Below are 25,152 nucleotides of genomic sequence, written 5' to 3' on the forward strand. Positions count from 1 at the left end.
CCTTTCTTTGCAGCAGCGGCAGTGGCGGCGGCAGCAGGGACAAGGCCCGGTTGGTGGTGGCCGCTACGCAGTGTCCCATCTGTGACTAGGAGCGGGAAGAGGAGTGCGGCTGTCTGGTTGCCGGTTCCGAGGGCGCGACCCCGGTGCTGCCCGAAGGCACCTTGAGCAGGAAAAGGCGAAGGGCTTCCTGGTGCCTCTCTCGCGTCTGGAGAGGCATCCTTTCCGTCGTCGGTATTTAGGTGCTTAGTGATAGGCATGCTTCCAACGTTTCTTTACAACTTTTATGCATATGACTGCCATGTCTAGATTAGGTGACCGCCTACGGGACCTGCAGGAGAAATGTCACCATCACCATCAGCAGGGTTGGAACAGTGCGCCAAGCTGCACTGGAGAGCCCGGGTTCCTTCTTGTGTTTCCTATCGCCTTCTGTGAAGCGTATCCTCCGTACCCCCTGTTTTAGTGACAATTGTGGGTTCTTAATTAACTCATTTCTTACTGCGAGGTAAGAACTCCTCGTGAAACACGAATTAATAAGACACAGTAAGTTTCACAGGCGACTTGCTTGAGCCTTTTGAAGCCACCTGCTGAATTAGTTCGCGTGACTTTTCAGAGGTTGCCGCTGGCGTGGTGCGGGAGCGGCAGGCGTCTCCAGCAGATGGAGCCGTAGGGAACGGTTCTGGAGAACCTGCCTGACGCTCCTTCACCAGATTCAATCGCCATGACACCGAAAAATGTACATGGAGCTCATTTGAGAAGAGACACTTTCCCCTAGTAGAAAAATTAATTCATGCCAACCGAAATACAGTTTGAGTATATTAGTAGAAACTTCAATTCTTGAACCCTTTTTTCTTCTATAAAGAATTTGAAAAATAGTTTCTTGTACAGAAAAGAGTTTGATCCGAACTGGTGCTATGGTTCCGTTTTGTGGGTGATTCACAGGCCCCAGGACACAATGCAGACTGCCATAATAAAGTTTAATTATTGTGTTGTGACTTAAAAGACTGCATAAACTTGTATGCAAAAGTAAGTGAACTATCCGTTTTAATACTTTTTGGCGGTTTGAATGCAACCGAGTTTGCGTTTCACAAAGTTGCGTTATGCAGCTATACCTACTTCTTGGAATAATTCACCCTACTGTAGCTGCAATTGAAGAGTAAAAGTTGATAAAACTTTGTAGTCATTCTGATGAGTTGCCGGTCTTCCTTCCCAAGAATTACATGGATTTGGAATCTTCTGTTACCTAGGCACACTCCTCATACATTCATATAAAAAAGACAATGTTCCAAAGCTACCTTTTTTTGGTATCTGTACATCAGTAATTATGGTAACAAGAATGAGGAGAGAGAATCTGCCTTTGTACGTAAATGTAAAACCTCCCCAGGCATCCTCTGACCATTGAACTGCAAAGTTAGCAGAGAAAAATAGGTGCCCATTTCGTGGATGAAGCAGCAGAGGCTTCAGAACGTGAGGGCCTTGTTCTATGTCCACAAAGAGCTGGTTGTTGAATGTAGCCTGTGTCCAGTCTCTTGCTCTTTTCCTTGTATTTTGCTGTAGATTTTATTGTGGCAAAGAACCATGCTTAACCAGTCTGGAAGAATACAACTACCTCTTATTTTAGTCTTATTTTAATTTCATTATTTAGCTATCTAGAAGTAGCAACCATGTACAAAACATCTGAAAGAACTTTGAGGCAGACAGAACTCTTTTGGGTAATCTAGTGCCAGTAATCATTTGAACAACCTGTGCTGTATATTGAGTGCAGGTGTTTATAATATGTAGGCGATTGTTTTCTAAACCATCAGATCATGCTTTTAAAAGGGGACTTCACCGGGCACTCTGCACCTGTATTTCCTGAACATTCACATAACAGGAAGGGGGGCTCGGAACGCCCTACGTTGTCAGATAATACAATTGCCTTTTGGAAGGAGCTGGTTTGCTCTTGCCTGTTGCCACACAGATGAAATGATTATGGGTTTTTCTAAACTTATCACATTCTATGCCCCCTCACACACAAAAACAAAAGGGTGGAGTGCAAGATGCTGAAAGATTTACTCCATGTTTATATGTTTAACAGTATGAGAGCCAGACTTTCCTAATACTTATCACCATTAAACATGTTAAATTCCTCAAGCATGATGACTCTTACTGATAATTTAAAAGTCAGCTGGTAAAGGCGACATGCCTTTAGTAAAATATGTTAGAAGTGAGTATACTATGGTCATTGCTGAGGTGATATATTTTTTTTTCAAAGAAAACCAGGGGATTTATATGTTTTCCCAATACACTCAACCTCAGTGGAATGCTGGTAAAATGCATATAATTTGATATGACATTGATACATAGGTACATAAATTACATTTTGGAACTTTAAACAAATTGTTCACTACTGTCTACCCACAGTCTCAAGCTTCGTCTGTTAGTTCATTTGAGTGGTAGAGTCACAGACCAGACTCCCGAAGCTGGGTTCAAGTCTAAGGGGGAAGACGACAGAGTGGGCAGACAACATTAGGGCTCTCAATAGCAACATTGGTAGTTATATGTGAATGAAGTTTGGAAACTACTATTAAATATTTAATAGCTATTTTGAAAATTACAGGATTGCAAATGTGTTCTTTACAAGTATTTGTTAAAGGGTATGTCTCTGTTTTAACCCAAGCCTCATGACAGTTGAAGCTTGGCCAACCCCCAGCATTTGTATGGACTTTTACAACATACTTACTGCATGACTTGTATTTCACCCCATCTAGTCGGGGTGGGGGTACCCTGGTATGGCTCTATTCAGTAGTTTCAACAGCATACAAAGTAACGGTTGGCATTAGACATGAATAAGTTTCATCTGAATTCGGCTTTTGAAAACACACCGAGGGACTGGGAAATTATGAAGAAGCAGAGAGTTTTGTTTCTTTCTTTACTAAGTTATCTTCTAAGAGACAAAATAGATCTGTCAGTGAAGATCAGACCAAAGATGAAATCTTTTCATCCTTTAATTTCTGTCTTGTCCCAAGCCTGTTGCTTTCACATTCTATGAAATATGACTGAATATGACTTTCATTTATAATTTCTAGAAAATGCATATAATATTTGAGGTTTGGATTTTAATGGGGGCACAGGGCACCATTAGTTCTAAAGTGGAAGACAAAGAGTTTTAAGGGAACTTATTTATAGGAAGAGATTCTTAGTTATAGAAAAACACGAATTATTCTGGATAAGCACAACAGTTAAAAACACATCTTGGAATGTAAGTTTTAGCAGAAATAATGAGAACCTCAAGATTTATCTCAAATGATATTTTCAATTTTGAGTATTTCTGTAAGTTAATCTTTTTGTGTTATTGATATATCAGGTAAAATACCTTTATGTTCAATAACTCTTCATTTCAGTAAGGACTTCTTTTTTATAAAACTCTACAAAGGCTAACCATGGCATAATCATGATATATAGATATATATTCACATTTCTAACATGAGTACAATTTTGCTCTTATAAAGAGATTTTATTTCATTGGTTATCTAAAACTATTTTTGAAGTTCCTGGGACGTTACACGATTTCCTCCCAGTGATTGTGTAGGGCCTGCCCAGCTTTGCAGGTGGCTTTAGAGATATTTGGTCAAAGGAATATAATTGGGTTCGCCACCCCACTATTTACCCAACTATCATAACACATGTGACTACTTCCTAAGTAAAGCATATTTTGTGGATTGTTTATAGTGTTATTTAAAGGTTACAGTCCTTGGATAAAACAAACACAGATATTTCTTTGTAATGGTAGAAATGGATCTTCCATGTTTTTATGGGACCTGTTTTTAGAAGTGATTACTGAAAAAGGTGGATCATAAGAATTGGCATTAAGTTAGTAAAAATTAAGGACTTAGCAGAATTGTCAGTGAGTTATTGTAACGCCTAACTTTCTAGTCATTTTTTTAAGAGGTTGGGGATTTGAAAGGGATGGAGACAGGCACAGTTCCAAGGTAGAAAGTGTGACCCGGAAAGAAGTCGGACCCAGTGTCATGAAATATCTGTTTAGCAGGTGCGTTAGGATAGGAACGCCATTTACCATCTTGGCTGTTTAGCAACACACCCGTGCCAAAAACAGTTGTTTCATTTTTTATAATATGAATATTTGAAAGGCTTTGAAATGTTTGACCAGTTTTTAAGATTTTGTGCCTAAAACAAAGGGAATAATAATACTGTTGGCACATTTCAGTATGTAGTAACCATGTTCTTAAAACAATTCTAATTGATATTACCTGTGTATACATCAAAAATCTTCATTAGGACTAGTTTTCTAGTAATTTTTGTTAAGAATATAAATCATATTAGTGCCCTCTTCAACTGTCCATATTTAGGTCAAGTACAGCATGTGAAGGAATTTACTGGTCTTTTACTGGGCTTTTGTTATGAATATTAATCACTGTAGAACAGGGATCTTTGATGCTACTATCAGATTTAGAACATTTAGAACCATACCATCTAAAATATATAATTAAAAAATGCCTTGGGACTATAGAATGCACAGAGGGAACGGAGAACCTCCATCCGGCAGCCTATAGGCTGAGATGGGAGCTGGGTAAAGGAGGACCCCTTGGCTGTCTGTCCCCCAGTTTGTACAAGTTTCTTAAATAAGCTTAATTTAACCTCTTTTGTAGAGCTAGACATATTTAATGAGAACTAATTATGGTTATAAATACCAATTCATCATTATATTGCATGATTACTTAATATTTTTCCATTAGTTATTCACATTCATAAAGCAGAAAGATGTATTTGTATTATTTTTGTAAAATAGAAAAAGGTACTTTGGCACTAATACGGTGATACAAGAAAGGACAACTTTTGAATAGCTATCTACTAAGACTAAGAAGAATTACTGGGGGTGGTGAACACACAATACAGATAAGGTATTATAGAGTTGTACACCTGAAACCTACACAGTACTATTAACCAATGTCACCCCAACAAACTGAATAAAAAAGAAAAAGAGAAGAATTGTTGATGCAGTTCTCAGTATTCTGTTCTTTGGAAGATAAACATTTCTGTTTTTATGCTGTGATTATGTACAAAATCAACAGCAGCAATAGGAAGCCCGCATTTCAATAAATTTGACAAGTAGAAATGATAAATGGGCTTTACTGTGTGCGTATTTTAATTTTCTGTGTTAATTAGTGTATATTCTGAATATAATAGGCTAGCCTGAGAAGATAATTACATCCCATGGAACATAGATTTAAAAGTTAACTGGTTATATTATTGAAAAATAAATGTCAATTTACCTTCCCTCTATAACTTTTGCCTTGAAGAGTAAGGCATGCCAAAACTTAGAGAATATTCATAAATTTGATAAAATTACTTAAAGGATCAACATTATGTTAAATGCTCTGTAAATATTAGAATCCTTCAATCTTTGATTTGCTCTTTCATCATTTTTTTTAAGAGTGCAGTAACATTTTTCTTTTACGTTCAAGTAGGTACAAGGTAATCCTAGAAGAAAAACCTGGAGACTGTTCCGTTGGGGGATATATTCTAATTTCTTTTTCTCATTGTCTGAAAGGTTATTTCCTATTAGTTTTATACAGTATGTCAATATTTTTATGTGAAATAAGTTTGTCTTGTAAACAAATCAAATGCAATAATAATACCTTTTATTCATATGTGTGATCTATGCAGATACTGATTTTCAAAAGTACTAAATTTATGATTTTTATATCATTTATATTGCAGGTTTTTCCCAAAAATACTGCTCTGAAAATTGTCTATCATTGTGAGTTACTTATTTGCATTTTTCATGGTACTTTTGCCCAGAGCTTAATATGTTGCTTGTTACATTGCAGGTACTGTTGAGCATATTCTAATTATTGACAACTTCATTTGACTTTAATTCAAAAATACAGAAACATCACCTAAAGTGTTAAACAGTAAAAATAATTAATTTGAACAAAAATGAAAACAAAAATTTAATGGTTGGCATACACATTTTAAAATAAATTTCAGCTTGAGGAGAAGTTTGTGTGACAAACTAATTCAAATGATAGAAAATAGAAGTCTCAGTATTTGGTTTTATAAATTTATAAGCTTGAAATAGTTAACTTCAGAGAACAGTGTTAATAATAGTCCCAAGTTTTCCAATTCCTGGTACTGATTTAGATAATGTTTGTATTCAAATTGCCACACTAATAATATTTGCATAGAATCATTCATACCTTTAATTTTTATAAAATAGCTGTGCATTTCAACTAATATTGTTTTCCACAATATTAGTAATTTCCAAGTTTGTTTTAAACTTTGGAGTTACAGTCCTTAACAAAAACCGTTTTTTCACTATCCACATAAGTAAAAGTGTGCATAAACCAACAGTGCAAATAGAATAAGCTATCATAGTGATCACTCTTTTCAGAGGACAAAAAGCAAAATAGAAAGAAATCCAAGATTGCCAAGTATCTTTGAAACAGAATCCACCCTCAAATGAGCTTTGGTATTCATTGTATATAAATAGGGTTATCTGCCTAATGTTCTGTTTAACAGTTAAAGGTTGGACAAAATGATTTGTGACAAATCTAAACGGTAATTACAGGATGATGAAATTCTTTGCTTTTTCCTGTGTCTGGAGCTTGGTCACTTTACTTTCATTAATTTTATTTGGAATTATCTTGTGATTACCAACTGTCTAGTTAAATTGTGAAGTGCTTGCAGCTTCTACTCCCTTGCCCAGCCTTTCACAACTCCGGTGAAACTAGGGAAAGGTAATTCGTAAACTGCGTGACAAACACAAAGGTAACAGCATGAGGGGATGATGGCTTTTCTAGTTATATAATGTCGCCTAAAGAATTCCAAATAATGTCCCCATTTTAAAGTCATTTCTGATATCCTAAACTTATTTAAAAATATATTCCTTTGAGTAATGTCAACCCCTTCAACTCTTGTTTAAAATAGGAATAATCATAAAGATTTTTCGTAAATAATGTTGGTGATATAAAATCAAGAAAATATATCCTTGTAGGCAGAAGATTTAAAAAATCCTTAAAAACACTATAGATTTCAAATAAATAGTCACAAAGAATGGACCAGGAGACATCTGATAATGGGCCAAATGTACACAAAAGAACGTCCACCTAAAATATCAACATATATTCCCAAGGGGTAACTCTAATCTTGCTGGCAGTGTTGAAGAGATCTAGGAGCCCAACATTTCTGATGTGCGTGGAAACACACCGAGGCAACCAGAACCCCGAGGGCAGAGCGTGGTCACCCTCACCTGGGTGCCCTCCCTGGAAGAAGGCGTGGGTCAGCTTTGTGAAAGCTTCATGCAGCAGGCTAGCTTGGACGGATGGCATCAGTAGCATGTCATAAAAAAGCAAAACAACGTAATCTAGGGCATGCTCACCAGCACCCTGCCGAAAATCTGTGTGCTCCTGGGCATTCTGTTCAAAAGGGACTTGGGCGGCTCGTGCACAGTCAAGGCTAGTCACTGTTGTATTTCTCTTATAAATTAGTAGATCGGTTTACTGGGTCATCATCCCTTTCCTTCGTGAGGGTTCGTAGGATGTGGTCTCCAGATCTAAAGAGCTTGGCAACACTGACCCATATACCAGACCTGTGAGACCAAGTTCACCATGGTGATGTCCGATCCTTGAGAACTTTTCTTTCAAAGACTAGACACAAAGTGTGGAAACAAGAACATTCCTGCCCCTTATTTAGTGAGCAGGGTTAGAAGGAACACAGATTACCCAGGGAACAGAAGGAGGAGGAAGAAATGTTGGGATAACTAATAGCACTATGTGTAAATATAGTTCTAACAGAAACGTTCATGTTGTTACACTTACCGGGGCTTTGTTAAAAAAGAAATCCTCATGCAAGGATGTGCTCACTGATCCCAGAGAGCTAGGAAGGAAGAGACAGACAGACAGACATAAATGTGGGAGAAACCATCGACTGGCTTCTCCCACAACACACACTCCCCGACTGGTGATGGAACCCACAACTGTTCAGGTTACTACAGGTACTGCTCCGAACGATGGAGTTAGAGGTCCAGGAATTATAGGGCTTCCCATTAGATACACCCACAGTACCAGTATTCAAGATTTAGAATGTAGCCTGAATATTGAATTGTTAACTAACATTTTAAAGATTGATTGAAAAAAAAGAAGTTGCTTCTTAAAATCCATCGTCTATGCGTATTTTTACAACTGGCCTTTTTACGTACTTTTGTATTTTGAAGATTTTTCTTTATGTACTTTGAACTAGTTCATTCATTAAAACCTCTCTTTAGTATGCCTTTATACGATTATGATTAAACTGTGGTTTCTGTATTTCCTTTCTGACATCTGACAAAGTTTTAAAGCATCTTAATATACTAACATGAAAACTATAATACAACACATTTGTATAACATACAAGTGATGTTATGATATGTGTATATATCACATCTTTTATTTTTATTGTGAGGTATATATCATAGCACCCTAACATATACTTTTTAAAGTTACCAGTGTCTATGCCATTAAATATCTTTCTACCATACCATTGTTTTAGTGGCTGCATATTATTTTATGGGCTTAACAGAAATTATTTAACAATCTCTTACAATTGGATGTTCAGGTGCTCTAATCATTTTTTATAGAAAAATGCTATACCAACAGTTTTATTGCTGTTTTTATCTTGGTAGACATCTAAAAGAAGTTATTTAAGATAAATTCTCAAAAGTAAAATTATTACATTAGTGGGTATGTGTGGATGTTATTGATTTTTAAAATAATTAATATGATGCGATCGCTTTTATAAAGCATGCTATTAAATAATTAGAAGCACTGTATTGTTGTGGTAGACTCTTAAGTAAATCATTGTTTGAAAAATTACTTTTAATATTGTATTATTGTAGGCATAACTCTAAGTGCTGCCAGACTCTGAGGTTTGTTTTTCCCTCACATGTGTGTCATTGTGAGCAGGCTATGTCTCGGCTCCAATTTCTTCATCTGTAAAGCAGGGAGTTTGGAACCATGCTTAAAGGAACAATGCTTACATGTCAACACTGACATTTGTTATTCTCACTCTACTTCTGTTTTGGGAAAGAAAATAGTGTGTAGGAGTAAAAAGAAGTCTGCATTCCCATGATTTATCCACGTTAATTTACACCAGTTGCAAGATTGCAAGATTTTTTTGTCAGGTATCTTGCAGTAATTTTTAATAATAGAGCCAATTATCTGGACTTAAGCTCAGTGCAGGCTGCAAGTTAACATTCTTCTAGCTTTCCTTGGGTAAACAATTTCATAGCTGACTGCATAATATTTTGGAATATAGGCACATGGGTAGTGGCAGATACACCTGCAATTAGTTACCTATGTTATTTCATCTTATGTTTCTGTGGAAATAATATCCTTGTGTGTACATGTATTTATTCTTGCAAAAACTTACTCAGACTATAGCAATTTGTGTTATAAGCTGGTATTCAAATACACTTCTAGTTTCTGTGAGTTTAAAGGTACTTATATATTTGTCACTTAATTTTAAAATATTTGCTCCCAATCACTTTAAGTTTCCAGGAAAAAATGTTTTTATTATATTTGGATATTTCTCTAACTTAAATAATTTTAGAAGTACTTAATATGTGCCTATTAAATGGAGTTAGAATTTAAAGAATTAGCTTTGCCCATTTTTATTCCCTTATATCTATTTACTTTGGCACCCTACTGGAACCTGATCCTTTTGGGCCATGTTCTTCGAAATAATGGGTCCTCTTTCAGGACCTCTTTTTATTGTGATCTGTTAAAATCCTGTATCTCACCAGAGGAGTTTTGCTTTTAGAAGATACAAGCATTTACTCAAAGTAATTTTCAAATATATTAGAGGCAGGATGTGATTAAAAGCTTCTTATGATTGTAGAATATATCGTACGGTGTTCCCTGGGTCCTTCTGGTCTACACTTTGGTCCGCTACACCGAAGAGTGTGTGGGGAAGTGGGGGGAGCAAACTGAAGTGCACATAAGGCTGGGAAATGGACAATCACACGCATGACACAGTGTTTATTTACTGTTAGCACTCCTGATCACGCGCCCTGCCTCCCAGCGCTGGGGACAGAGAGGAATCCTAATCTTACCCCTTTGAAAGCCAGGGACCCCTGCCTTCACTCCTGCCACCCTGAGGGCAGAGCTTCCAGGACACTTTCTATCGCTAGATGGAACTGTGTGTAAGACATGAGAATGGAAGGGAAATCAGTATACGCCAACTAACTGCAATCAGACAGCGTATTAAAAAGTGTATTCTGATCACCAGTCCTATAAAGACCGCGGATGTACCTAGCTACCACATCGGAGACCCACCTTCCGCAGAGGACCGATGATTTTGGGGTCACGGCCTCTGATAACTCGGACTGTCTGCTTTTCTCTTGTAGAGTCAGTCTGCAGCGCCAGGTCCGTGGAGTGCGTGGGCAAGTCTCAGGTAAGAGGTGATGGGAGATGTGGAGACTGGCACTGTTCGTCCGTGGTGGTGGTGGTGGTGGTGGTACACTCGTCTTTTGGTTTCTCATCTTTTTTCGTCTTCTTTCCCAGGATACACGGTTTTTCCTGGTAGAGAACTGGAGGCTGGGGGGTCGCATACATTTCACTTGGGCTAAAGGGGTCCTAAAGGGCCTCTCCCTCTGGGCGCACGGCCTTTTGTGAGCACCTCGTTCACAGACAAATAAACACGAATGGAATAGGGTACTTTGTAAATTAAATGGTCAGGGCCTGAATGGCTTCTAAACATTTTCTTCTAAGCAGCCTCAGATACTTCACGTGTGTTCTTCCCAGCAAACTCTGAAGGAAGCTGGTACTTCAAAATTAATGTATGTACATATACATATGTACATACATTTTATATACTCCACATATACACAGTGTATATGCTCTCTACATATACATTTTATATACGGTATGTGTGTATGTATGGCTATATTTCCTTTCTGGAGATCAATGGCTTTTCTTATTCCATATCTCCCCAAAATAAAATCATGCGATTCTATTGCAGTCGCTTACACTTACATGCATGGAGCTTCCGGCAATGTGTTATTTTTCCTGTTCGAGGTTTTAGATCTTTTACAAGAAGTTTTTGTCTCTGGGCATCTTTGGGCCTTGCATCTAAAGCCACGACCAGAAGCTTTTCTCCTCTGTCGGGAGACCTGTCGCCCTCTTCCTTCCTGTCCTTTGCCCACCGGACTCCTACTCTTCCTCTTAAATGCTGAGGTGCTCCTGTTCCCTCCCCTGTCCGAGATTTCCCTTCCTTTCTGGAATGTCACTCGCGGTGTTCTGTCCACAGGGGGACGGTCCGCATTATCATTTTCAGCAAGTATCTAGATGGCTATGGTCTTGGGACTAATGGATTAGAAAACACTTCTGGGCACTAGACCTTAGGTGAAAACCAAATGCAGTTCCCAGAACCAGGGGCTCGGGGCAAATAAAAAAGGTGTTTGAGTTTGCGAGAGTGTTTCTGTGTGGCTTAAAGAATGCGGAGGCTCCTAAAGGATCATGATATGAAAAAGTGATAAAACCAGTTTTTGTAGGAGCTGGAGAAGTGTAAGATGATCAATACGAAAATGTGGATTTTCATATTCTGTGTCCTTTTTCTCATCCCCATGCAGCAGAGTAATTCATTTGCATTTCATTAAGTGTGTGCCACAGTAAACAAACCGTTCTTTTCCTTGTCAGAAACGTTGAGCTTCTTCTCTTTCTCTAAAAACATTGTTTGAAAAGCAGTCCGTTTTCACACATCTTCTCATCAAGTTCTTTAGGAATCTAGTGCCCAGACGTCCATCCAAATCTCTACCAGAGGAAGCACTTGCTGAGCCAGAGATCAGTAGGTCAACCGAGTTTAGGGAGGCAGAGTCATTTTCCTGTAACCTAACCTTCAGGTATCTGGGGCATTTTTCCTTTGGGTTCACCCAGATTTTGCTTCCCTGTTTTTGTTACCTGGGAAGTTGGCCACAACCCATTCTTGGTTACACCTTCAGGAGGGGCGGCAGCCTCTGCAAGGCTTGGAGGGAGATCAAAGCCCTGGAAAGAAACATTCCCAGGGGGGGCTGCGTGCGTAGTTCCCTAGCTCTGCCTTCACAATTGTCACAAACTGAGGGCTTAAAACAACAGAAACTTACTCCCTCACAGTTCTGGAGGCCAGATGTTTGAAATCCAGTTGCTGGCAACGTTGAATCTTTCTGGAGGTTCTGACTGGGGAAGAATCAACCACACCTGCCTAGCTTCTCCCATCCCTGGATGCGCCTTGCTTTGCAAATGCGTCCTTCTGTACCTCCACCATCCTAGGGCCCCCTTCTCCAAGTTCCCCCCCGCTGTGTCTCTGTCAAATATGCCTCTGTGACTCCCATCAGGACACCAGGCACTGCATTTAGTGCTAACCCTGAATCCAAGATGACCTCCCCTTAAGATCCTTAACTGCATCTGCAAAAACGTTTTCTAAATGAGGCCACATGCATAGGTATTGGGATTAGGCATCGGACATATCTTTGGAGGGGGATACCACCATTCAGCCCACAGCAGTGAAAAGGGGCAACCTTGGTAGGAATTAAAGGGTTAAGTCTGGGCAGGCCACTTAGATTGGCTCCGCCCAAGAATCACCGAAGTAGGTGGTAGCAAATAGAAATGTACTAGTAGGCAGGGTTGGTCATCTTTGCTAGGTGTAGGATGTAATGTAGAAAGCTCAAACTCAAGGTTAATTTCATCCAGGACCATACACACTAGCAAAAATCCTGCACCTAATTAGTGACTCTAGCATGAAGCATGGAATCTAGGAAGGGCAAGGATAGATGACCCTGCTGGGAGCTGTGGCAGCGGCGTATCTGGTGAGATTTTTTGAGACTGTCTCCTGCTTGGGGCAGGGGCTTCCGTCCGCCATGCTCGCTAAGGGTCTCTTTCCCTCAATCAATTCCACACAGTTAAGTGGACAAAGCAGAGGCTTGGCAGTCAAATAGAACTTAGGGGACATTTGTCAGTTACTAATATTCTGAACTTAAATATGCTATTTATTTTTCTTGAACTTCAGTCCTCATATGTGAAAAGAAAAATAATAAGAATTATTTGTTATTCCCCTTGGAGAGAAAAATGTCTGCCGAGTGTGATTCAATAGATCTTTCTGTGCTGATGGAAATGTTCTCTACTTCTGTTGTTCAGGAAGGCAACCACTGGTCACAAAATGAGCGCTAGAGGTGTATTTAATTTTAATTAACTTAAATTTAAATAACCACTTACAATCTATCCTATTAGACAGCAACTCTGCAACATTTCTCGCATATGAAAAAGGTTCTCTGTCTGTAGCTCTTTATCTATTCTCATTCGTTTCTTGCTCTTAGTAGCTGGATAAGTAAGTGAATAGAGAGATGGATAGCTAGATTCAGTTATTTAAACTTGAAGGCCCACAAACTGGTATATATATTTTGAGCTGAATGAATTTCAAATATCCTCTAGTGCAATAGCTTTTAGTCTTTGCAGAACAATGTTTAAAATGTCTTATAAGCCTTGAAACCATAGCATTATGAACAAAAGGAAAGTAAATATAAATTATCGCTTAGATGCCTCCTTTCACAGTTTGAGTAGTGAACTGTGAGGACTCAGTTTGATGGGCCCTGAATCGTTTATGCCTCAGTGATGTACATCTAAGTCTCCATTATGGCAAAATGTGTTGCTTAATTCTGCAGTCTTCCCACATTTCCCAATACACAATTTATGGTTTAAAGTGTTCATTGCTCTCTTACCCAATTTTCTGATTTTTATTTTAACTATATTCATAGACGTAGATTGTATATGGCTGGAAAACACAAAATGGTGTGTGTTTTCTTACTGGGAAAGTAACCAAAGATAGAGAAAAAGTTTCAGTTATGCTCTGAAATCCTCCACATAAACCACAGCAAATATGTCCACCTCCCTAAAATATCATCCTTTATAACTTAATTTATGACATAGAATTAAAATAAGCAGCACACAAATGCCAAATGCACAAGAAAAAAAAGCAAAAATACAGAGTAGTTGAGTTTAGCGTATTTAGTTTATGAAAGATTAATGCACAATAATTAAATTGTAGCAAGAATGGTTTTACTGATGTAAATAATCAGATAACCCAATAGATGAGTAGCAGACTTTGTACTCATTATTCAATTACAAATCCAAAAAGTATCAGTGAAGCAAAATAGACAAGGAGTGACTTTATAATCTGGTAAGATAAATTACTAACAGAACAAATTGCAATTTTAGAAAATAATACCAGACAATTATTTTTGGAATTAGTAAATAAGATACAGAACATCTGCCTGATGAAAAACATGAGAAAATGATATGAAAAGTCATGAAATCAAAATAAGAGTGGGAAACCAGCATCGGATTGATGTTTTAGGGGCTATGAAGTTGAACAGTTGTCTCGGCAAGTGGAATGAAATGTAAGTTCACCAGCACGAAAATTGCTATTGAGCTCTCTCCACAGAGGACTATTATAGGTGGAAAAGCTTCGTGTTGAATTCCTTCGGTAGTCAAAGAACCTGTGCTATTTTAACTGGGGTAGAGTACAGATAGAGGGGAACCTTCTTAATGTTAATAAATCAATTTGATGAATGGCAGTGAAATTGCAAAAAAATCATCTGTGCATTAAAAAGGGCATTTAGTAAATTTCATTGCCTACTTCTAATTAAAACTGTCACAGGTTCTGATATATCACTTTTATAGAATTATTAAGCCAAGGAATCAGGAAACTAGACTCTAGAAGTATTAACCTGGAAACAATGAAACTGTGTCCCTGCCATTTACAGATGATAATAATTGTTGTAAAGCTCAAGTAACTAAAGTATAATTAGAAACAACGAACATTCAGTAAGTGTCCATTTACAAAATAAAAGTACTATCATTAAAGCCAAACTTTTTCGGGGTGGAGGGAAATGTACCAAGAAAATGTAAGAATTAAAAACTGCAGCCAAGAACAAAACCCGTGGATATAATAAGTTTGACAAAACGTATTCAGGATTCAGGTGAAGAAAACCGTGAGGCTGTGGAAAATGTGGAGACTTGATGGGGGAGGGGGTGGTTACTGAATTGTGGAGTGAGTGCCTGCCCAGAGTAGGAGCTGTCTCATCAAAACACTGGTGGGGACACTGGCTGTGCTGATTACTGGTTGCTTGACTGTTGATTAAGTTACTGCAATTTATGTGTCTTGGTTTTCCCATGGGCAGAATGGCAGTGATAAAAATATTCCATTACAAAGTTGCGGTGACGAGTGAAAGGCATCATAGTGTTAAGTGCTCGGAGAATCATCTCACATGGATTTAACATTTACTTGTCATTGGCCTTTGGTTTACTGTCTCAACCAATTCTCTAAAAATTGACCTGTGCAGTGAATGTAAAATCCAGCAAAATTCTACCAGGATTAAAAACATTGTCAAGTGTTTTAAAGTACCTTTAAAATATATATTGTATAACAAATAAAGGATTATCAGACAGTACTGAAGAAGGGGTTATGCCCTGGTAGAGATGAAGATAGATGCCTTATAAAGTTACATGACTTAAAATAGTACAACAATGGAAAAATAGAGAGCCCCAAGCAAATGTACCTGCATGTTAATATCTGAAATGTTAATAAATGACAACAAAGGCATTTAACGTCAGTGGGAAACAATATTAACAGCCCAAGGTAAATGTTTTTGTAGGAAAATAGATATTGGACTTCAGAGAAGAAATGCAAAGGATGAATAAAAATACACTTCACTAGAAACTGAAGAGATGCAAGTACAATATGTCATGCATTTCTATTTGGTTCGGTTCTTAAAATAACAGTGCTGTGATTCCTGTCCCTTGATTGTTAGGGAACGTGCATTCCCCACAGCCATCCAGACCCTGGACTTGGGGACGAAGGTGGAGAACGGATCTGGGGACGGAAGGAAGTTGGAGGTGGGGGTTGGGTGGAGGACGAGGGAAGCTGCAGAGGGTATTTTGCAGTCACCGTTGGGAATAAATGATTGTACAACAAAGCACTGATTTTATAGTTTGACACGAGAGGGTCAAAGACTATACTTTGTTTCTTGCCTATTGTTCAATTACAAAAATGTTCTGAAAATGCATGCTGGACCAGGGTGTAGGGAAGGAGACATAGGCACACTCTCCATCAGAGTGCAGAAATACAGCGTTTTTGGCTGGGCACCTTTGCAGTATGGATCAAAACAAAACCTGATACACTTTGCTACAGAAATTTTCTTTGTAAAAATGTGTTTTAATAAGGTAATCAACTAATCGTGCAGAATGAATGTATACACGTGTATAAATGTTCTGAGAGAAAGAACATTCTCTCCCATCACTGTTTAGGATAGTGGGGGGGGGGGAGCAAAGCAAAACGACCTAGACTCTAGACGTAAGGGATTTTTTTCTCTGAGTCGGTCATCTATCATTCTACAATGAAATGCTATGCAGCCATCGATGGGTGCTACAGATTTGCATTTACTGAAATGCAACCCTCTGCAGGGCATGTTGCAAAGTGTGAACAATACTTATGTACACAGGCTATCTGTGTATGTATCTGCATTGTGTCCTCGGAGAGGGCAGACTTAAAGGACATCTGGAACTATGTTAACAGTGAAAATGCCCACCCCTGGGGTATTTCAGGTATGCTTCTTTGTGAACGTTCTTTAAGGACATGCATTATCATTTTTTAAAATGCATTGTGTTTTGCCTCATCATTTAACCAATTCCATCTATCAGTTAGCATGTTCAGAAACATATCCCTGTGAGGTGGGTAGCTCCCAGGCAATAGACATCTTCATTGAGACAAAGGGAAAAATGTTACTTTTCAAACGAAGCCTCTGGCAGTCTGCTCAGACATGGACGCTGGCTCCTTGGACCTCGGGAGAATACATGGAAGCTGGGACAGGGACTAGAAAAAGACAGCAACACACATGCCTACCCAAGATACCGTAGCAGCCGTACGCCACTGGAAACCTCAGGGACTGCTGTTCTCATACCCAGCACTGCTGATGCCCAGTTCCCAGGCCAGCCTTCCTCTGCAAGGGATGAAATGTGGGCCTTTGGGTTTGCCCCTCTCATTTCGCGCTGTCTGAACTCAACTCCTGTCCCCAGTTCTGTTATAACTCCATCTTTTCCCTTGAAGTGGTAGCAGCCCATCCGAGTTCTGACCCTTCTTGCCTGTGACGAGGAGCAAAAAGCGATATTTACAATTAAAATGAGCATATATTGATTATTCCTGGTGTGTCATGCTTGGTGACAGACCCTGGGCACACAGCCTCTGGAAGTCTGGTCAGAAAGCAATTGTATGAATAAGCAGTTAGCACGCAGCTGGTAGAGCAAGGATGGAGATCTTCTAACCTTGGGTGTGCGCCACTTCACAGGGGTGGATTTTGTGATGTGTGAATTACATTTAAGTAAAGACGTTAACCACAAAGTCACGTGAATAAGTGTTTTATCTGACTGTGTGCTGAGTGTGGGAACAGGGCCTGGGCACTGTCAGCAAAAGAGGAGGTGGGGGGGGGGTATCAGCGGAGCTGCCCACCCATCAGAGTTAGGCTGGTGGAGGAATTGGGCGGGGTGGTCCTAACACACCCCACTCAAAGTGCAGGGCAGCATGGCGTGTGTTGAGATGAGGGTTGGGAGGGCGGCGGGGAGAAGACACTGGGTCACCAAAGGCCTTGGTCCTATGGGGAGAAGTGTTCCACGTTTCACCTCCTTTGTGCTCGAGATGTTAGCCATCATTGCTGGATGAATGGAGCCTGTGGCCTTTTCTTATGGAACGTTTCAACTGTGTGTGTGTGAGATTTGCCCAAGCAGCCCATTTCATTCACAGGGGTCTGAGATCCCTGCTCAGAGATGCCACCCCAGGGGCGGGTCCCCTTTTCCCCAAACGTCCTTCATGGTTCTGATGCAGATGGTCTGTGCGCCCGATTCGGGGAAATGGTCTTTAGAGAAATCTCAAAAAATCTATTTTTCCTTTCATATTCCAAATGCTAAGTGCCTTGCACAGTGCACACAACAACCGGAAGCACTTAGGCACGGGAGATATTAGATGGTGAGCTAGGTCTCTGCCCTTCCCACTCAAATTAAACTGAAATTGCACGTTTTAAGGGGGGGAAAGGCCTCCTCTATATTGTCCAATGTTATGCTCTTTTTTTCTGATTACGCGGCATAATAAAATAAGGGTGACTGTCCTTTTTAAGTGTGGAAGGGGCTGATGGACTTGTGACACACACACAATGACATTCTTACAGTGTCAGGTAGTTTATACACATCATTTTAGGGGACCACAACGTGAGGAAGTCGTCAAGACTCTGGGGAGTTCAGCATAGGGTGTAAGTTCTAAGCTTGTCTTCCTGTAAGAGGGCTGACATGGACCTATTTTCCCAAAATGCATTAAGCACAATGCCGTGATGTGCTAGAGAGCAACTTACCGCACGCCATTGGAGACGCCATCCCATGCATCTCGTTTCTATTAAGAGGGAGATAAATATCAAGACTGTGATTGCGAAGTTTCTTCTTCCCCTGAGAGTGTTCGCTGTGAACTTTCATTGATCTGCAGTGACTGTGGAGAAGGAAATACCACTGTCCATAAGAAACTGTCATGATACCAAGTTTTAGACATGCTTATATATTCTACTTAAGGCTCTTTCTCCTCCAAGGAGCTAGACTCCCCATCCTCCCAACACCCTTCTGCCCCGGGGAAATCATCTCTCTTGATTGTGGCCTCAGCCAATGGGCATAACTCATTTTCATCAAATGTTATTTTGCTGATATGGCCATTGCTCCCAATTAATTTTAATTCCCCCTTGACTATGTTCTTTGAGAGGTATCTGAGGTGGGGCAAAAGTAGGCTTCCAGTTGTGAATTTGCAAAGCACAGGGTTTATTCTTGTATTCTTGTTTATTATGTATTGTATTACTTTCCATACAAACACCTGTAAACCTACATTTGCCATACCCTGTCTTCTCTCTGTGGCCTTTTTTCTTCAGTAGAATGTAAAGAATCAAAATTTAACCTCTCTCTGTAACTCTGGAGAGCTCTTATCCAAAGTGTTTTCCACCAAATTGAAAGCTTCTCATACTCAGTAATCACTTCCTCCGTCTTCCCTAGCAGTTCAGTGATCACATTAAGGTGCTTTATCATGGGCATTCTCTTCGATACTCTTCCCTCTCTGGTGGAAATCCAGCAAGGCTGTGGATCACTTATTACTCACAGGGAACACCAGAACACAAGTGCCTAGTGACCTTGGAGTTGGGCAATCATATTGCTTCACTCAGAGAACCAGGGTTGATATAAATATTGATGGCTGTTACTGGATCTCTCTTACTTTTTTTTTTACAAAGTTATTATTCTCCCTAATTCTACAATTCTCCTTGTTAGAAATGTTACTCAGAAAACTCAACATGTGATTGATACCTCGGTATTGATTCTGTTTCACCCCTTAAAGGCTTGGATGGAAGGACTCTAGTCTGTTCCATAACTGGAGGGCATCTTTCATTTAGTTTTTAATTATCTCTGGGGGTGCCGGGAGCAGGAAATATGGCATATGCCAGTAGTTTTTATTACTTATTTCTAAGTGATTGCTTTTAAACGAAGAACTCTTTACATGTTTTATTCCCTTTGTATTCTAGCCCTTTCTTCTTTTACACTTTATTTCAGGCAGAGTATGTGGGGCAACCTTACTATTTCTATTAAGGATTTATTTCTGTTAAGCATTCCTACTTCTATGAAAACGCATTGATCTGGGAGATAATACTAGTATGGCTTATTTCTAGTAAAGATTATGTATTAGCAGTAAGGAATGCTTTATGACATTAAAATACCTTCTTTTGGGGAAGTGAGCCAGCCCAATGACATTAAGTGGAGCCTAAGGACCCTGTGATAAGGTGTTATATTAGCAACGTTGGCCTACAGTCTCACCTAGGCACACATCAGCTTCAGACTTCGTCAAACCCTGTGCCCATCACATTTCACAAGGAAAAAATGTCTCAGCTCTCGCTTATCGCGAGTTTTGGAACAAATTAATGACAACTACTGTGTATTAAAGAGGTAATAAAGGAACAAAGCATGCCATCCTGAGATTAAACTAAGAGTCCGAAGATTCTGGAAGCTCATGTCAATGTAACAATCTAGGTAGAAGTTTATAGTTTGACCAGAGCTTTTGAATTGGCAGTGCCTGCTGTGAAAAAATATTCACATATATTGCCTGGCAAAATTTATAAATATAAGTTTATATATATATATATACATACATATTTATTTGTATGTTTATACATTTATATAAATGTATGTGTATATATAATTCTATGTAATATTTCACCCAGTAAATATTTTTCCTAGTTTCCAAATATTATTTTCATTGTTTAAGAGTTTGTTACCATGACGGCTTCCTTGCGATGCTGACCCACTGTGATAATGCCCAGATCATCCACGTGACTTCCGTTCACGACGACTTCTAGTATTTACCCTCTTCGGTGTGGCCTTTCCCATGAAGAAAGCAAAGTCTTAAAAGGAAAAAGTCATAACTCTACTTTATTAATGTGATATATATATATATAATTTAATGAAGATAAAAGATTGGTACGTGGATTTTTTATATATTTTAATCAAACTAGATAACAGATTTAAAATAAACAAAACCTTTAGAAATAAACTACTTTAATTCAAAGTTACAATATAATAAATTTGTCTTGCTTACCAAAAGTAATATTGTATATGTGACTTATAATATGTTATGTTCAAAAGGCTTTCAGGAATGTAGAAAAAATGGGAGTTTAAAAATTAGGGATGTAATTAAAATTAAAATAACTACAATAAAAATTATGGGCCCTGGCTGGCATAGCTCAGTGGATTGAGTGTGGGCTGGTGAACCACACGATCACGGTTCAATTCCCAGTCAGGGCACATGCCTGGGTTGCAGGCCAGTTCCCAGAGGGGGACTCATGAGAGGCAACCATACATTGATGTTTCTCTCCCTCTCTCCTTCCCTTCCCCTCTAAAGATAAATAAATAAAATCTTTAAAAAAAATTATGGTACAGAGAATTGAGATAATAAAAAAGTTTTTATTTTATCCAGCATCATTTTTATCTCTCATCCTCTTTTATTTGCATTTCTAAGAATATGCAAAGATGAAAAATTTGAATTTCATATTTTTTAACTTTAGCCCACTCCCTGATAAATCCTGTAACTTTGAAGTGAGGTAGCTCAAAGCCAAGTGTTTAGAAATAAGAAATACCAGAAGTCCATGATCCTAGAAGTAAAACCCAGCTCCTCAAATCATTACGGTTTGACTATGAGGAGAGTCACATAAGATCTCAATACATTAGAGGCTGATATTAGGCAACCCTTCTAAAGACTGTTTTTTTACCAGAAAATATAATTTATTTTAGAAGAATCCAAATAAGTAACAAATTAGATTCTCTAAGTTTCTTTAAAGTTCCTTGTGTTTCAAATAAAGCATTCCTCTACAAAGTCAATATCACCTCAAAAGTATAATTTTTTTAGTTTCTAAATTCAGTGCTGCAGTAAATATTTATTCAGTGTTTTTAGGTACATAGCAGTAAACCAGGGAGAGAGCTACTTTCTCTCATTGGTTCCTCTGGTTGCAAAGACGCTCTGTGCAAATAAGGAAGTTTAGAAGGAGGATGGCCTGGGTACCAGGTACTGCAGAGCCTTGAATTAGGGAAAACTAGTCATGTGACTGGGTGGCTACTTTTCATTGGTTCGTTAGGAAAGCACTTGTTAAGGAGATGATATTCAGCAGCAACAGGAAAAGAGAAGTCACCACTTATGCAAATTGGAAGGACGGGAATCCAGGAGGAGCTTTTACAGGCCCGGCAGTGGGAGCAGGATGGGGATGAGTTTTAAATCACCTTCCCTTTAGCTCTGGCCCCAACCAGGACAAACATGGTCAGAGATCAGGTGAGTGAGTATGTAGAACTGATGAAAAATTCTTGAAACGGTTAACACCCCTTCCCACTCCAATTCCTCATGAAAGTTATTGCAGATTAATCATAAAACTATTCTCTTGCAAGTTCTGATACATCTCGTGAATACTCCTCACCAGCACGGCATCCAAAGAATCAGAACAGTGGGAGGAGATGCAGCAAATACCTCACTCTCATTGTTATGCCCGGGATAAAATTGTGGCTCAAACCTCCTTTTTTGTAATCTTAATTTCCACACTCTTCTGCGGGTCTCTTGGATGTAACTTGACTAATCCTCTGACCTTTTAGTGAACCGTGATTCACAATACCCACCTTACAGTGAAATCACCCAGGGAGTTATTTTTAGAAGCTTCAGAGTCCCAGCCAGAAAAATTTAAGTCAGAGTCTCTGGGCGAGGAGCTCAGCGATGGATAGTTCAACAGTTTCCCAGACATGTAGCTAAATGGAGAACTGGTGCCCTGTTCTTCTGTCTCATGCTGTTTCAATTAATAAATTGTCAATGGCCTTAAAACAAACAGAAACAAACAAACAAACAACCAAAAAAAAAAAAAAGCACAGGGAAAGCCTTCAAAGGCTATGGAGTTACCACACGATAATGATTGTTTTTAGTTTCTTTGGTAGTATTCTGAAGCATAAATACTGCCCATGTTCTTTCTCTCTAAATTCTTATCAACATAACATTTTTAAAATAGTTACTTGTTTATTTTTAGAGAGAAGAAGGGAGGGAGAAAGAGAGGGAGAGAAATATCAATGTGTGGTTGCCTCTTGAGTGCCCCCTACTGGGGACCTGGCCTGCAACCTAGGCATGTGCCCTAGACTGGGAATCAAACCGGTAACCCTTAGGTTTTCAGGACTGTGCTCAATCCGCTGAGCCACATTAGCCAGGGCATCATTTCAAATTTTTGGATAGGCCCACACTTTCCAGTAGAAATGTAGTGTGAGCTACATATGTAATTATAGATTTTCTAGTAACCACATTAAAAATGGTAACAAAGATTAAATTAAATTAATGTTTTATTGACGCCTCCAAAATGTCACAATTTTAACATGTAATAGATGAGATATTTTATAGACTTTCAAAAAATACTGTGTTCTAAATGTGGTGCATGTTTTAAATTTTCAGTACTTGCTACATTGCAAGTGCTCAGTAGCCACAGTTGGCCAGTGTCTACCAAACTGGAGATACAGTATAGACTATTAAGCATGTAGTTTGGTCTCGAGTGTTGCTAATATACTACTGAAACACATTAAAATACAGGTGATTTAAAGTTCTAAAAGTGATTTACTTTCAAGCAATGTATTTCTGCAATGGTAGAAATTTTGCCCTATTTAGAAATATGTCTTCTTCAGACAGGGCTTTGAGACACTCACAGAATCATTGCACATAGAAGATCACCTGGTCTTATCTGGTATGTGCTAGTGTAACACACACACACACACACCATAATGTCTGTCAGTTGCAAATCAATACATTACTCAGATCTACAGACAGAGAAAACCAACTCAAGAATACCTAATAAAACTCAATCAATTCAGTGTGTCATTCTCAGAGGACTGAGGAATCGATTACCTCTTGATATTTCAAAGACGGGCAAAACTGGGTATTTTCTGAAAATGTAGCATCTTATTGCATCTTTGAAGATGCTCGTTACACTCTCTGAATATATTTTTTTGCTAAATTGGCAGAACCTTAGTCCCTGGGGGCACTTTTAACTTCTAAGTCCCAAAACCTTGTAAGGACTAGTTACAGTTAAATATAAAATAAAAATGTAACCAATAAAGTCTCTTTATCTTTGGCTTTACTGAACATTGAAATGAAGCAAAAAAAAGTTCATTTTTTGAGACAGTTTATATTCCTTCACATAGTGTTAAAATCGTGGCTATAATATAAATATGTAAGATACAACTTCAGATAGAACAGAGCTCTTCTGGTCTGTTATAAATTAAAAGAAAAATGATCTACATATACATGAATTTAATTTGTTTATTTTTCCAAATTCTCAGATAATTTTGCCCCACTGATTTTTGTTAATTCTAAATATTTTACTTCGAAAATAATTTCAGTATATGTTTAACAATTTAGTAATGATAGAAGAGGATAAGGATCAGGATACATCTCAATTAAGCAGAAACAAAATATTCCTCTGCTGACTGTTCTGTGTCTTCAGATTGGGTTAACTAGCTACTGGAAAACAGTTCCGTTTCATTTAACCTAGTAAATGATATATAGCCATTGTTGACAAGGCCATGCTTTGGGAGGTAAAAGATCAATAGGGGAGCACAGTGGACTTTTCTAAGAGACTGAGCTAAGTCTAGGGAAAGTATCCTAAAAAAGTGCCCAATCATTTGGGTTTCAGGCTATGTGTTATCAACAAGATCCAGAAGAAAATAAAAGTGTCATGATGCATGCGGAGTATGGTTTCCTGGTAACAGTAGCGTGTATCTGTTTGAGAAATAAATACTGGGTTGGCCAAAACATTCTGTTTAGTTTCTTTCCCCCAAATGAAAGACACTTTTTTTTTCATTTGCATCAATATCTTCATTGATTTGGATAATTTGAGTATGTCGGCTATCTTACGCTATTGGCTTCTAGTGGGTAGAGGCCAGGGATGCTGCTAAACATCTTCCAATGGACAAGATGACCCCACAGCAGAGAGTTATTCAGCCAGAATGTCAAAAGTACAGGAAACTTCACAAACCACTTTTGACACATCCAATCAGTCACCGCATCTTCTCCATACATTGCACAAATCTCTCTCTGTGTCTCACTTGTGTTTTTACCTTTCTTGAAATAATAAAGCATACTATGTTGAAAATGTGTATTTTCTTCCATCTTCAGTATAAAAATGGCTGCACAAAAATTCACCAATTTTGATAAGTTTTTTTAAATGCACGCTGATATGACATCTGTCACAATACAATCTAATAAAATTGTTTCAGATGCTGTTAAAGACGACTAAGCACTATAGGAGCCATTGCACGGAAAAGAAGTAAAAAAACTTTTTGGCCAACCTAATAAGTGTGTTAGACTCACCCAAGTAATTGTTCTAAGACAACTTTTCATTATCTTTGAAACTCTACTAGTAGAGTGATAGTAGAAAGACATTTAAAATAAATCAATTTTAGTGATTTTTTCTTTAAAAGTTTATCATAAAATGTAAAATATTGTATTGTGGTTAGCTTATGCAATGCTTTCTAATACTATACTTTTAAAAATAGGAAGGAAAAAGCT

The sequence above is a fragment of the Sturnira hondurensis genome, unplaced genomic scaffold, assembly GCF_014824575.4.
Source record: "Sturnira hondurensis isolate 20B ecotype Veracruz unplaced genomic scaffold, ASM1482457v3 Scaffold0008640, whole genome shotgun sequence".
Classification (NCBI taxonomy): Eukaryota; Metazoa; Chordata; class Mammalia; order Chiroptera; family Phyllostomidae; genus Sturnira; species Sturnira hondurensis.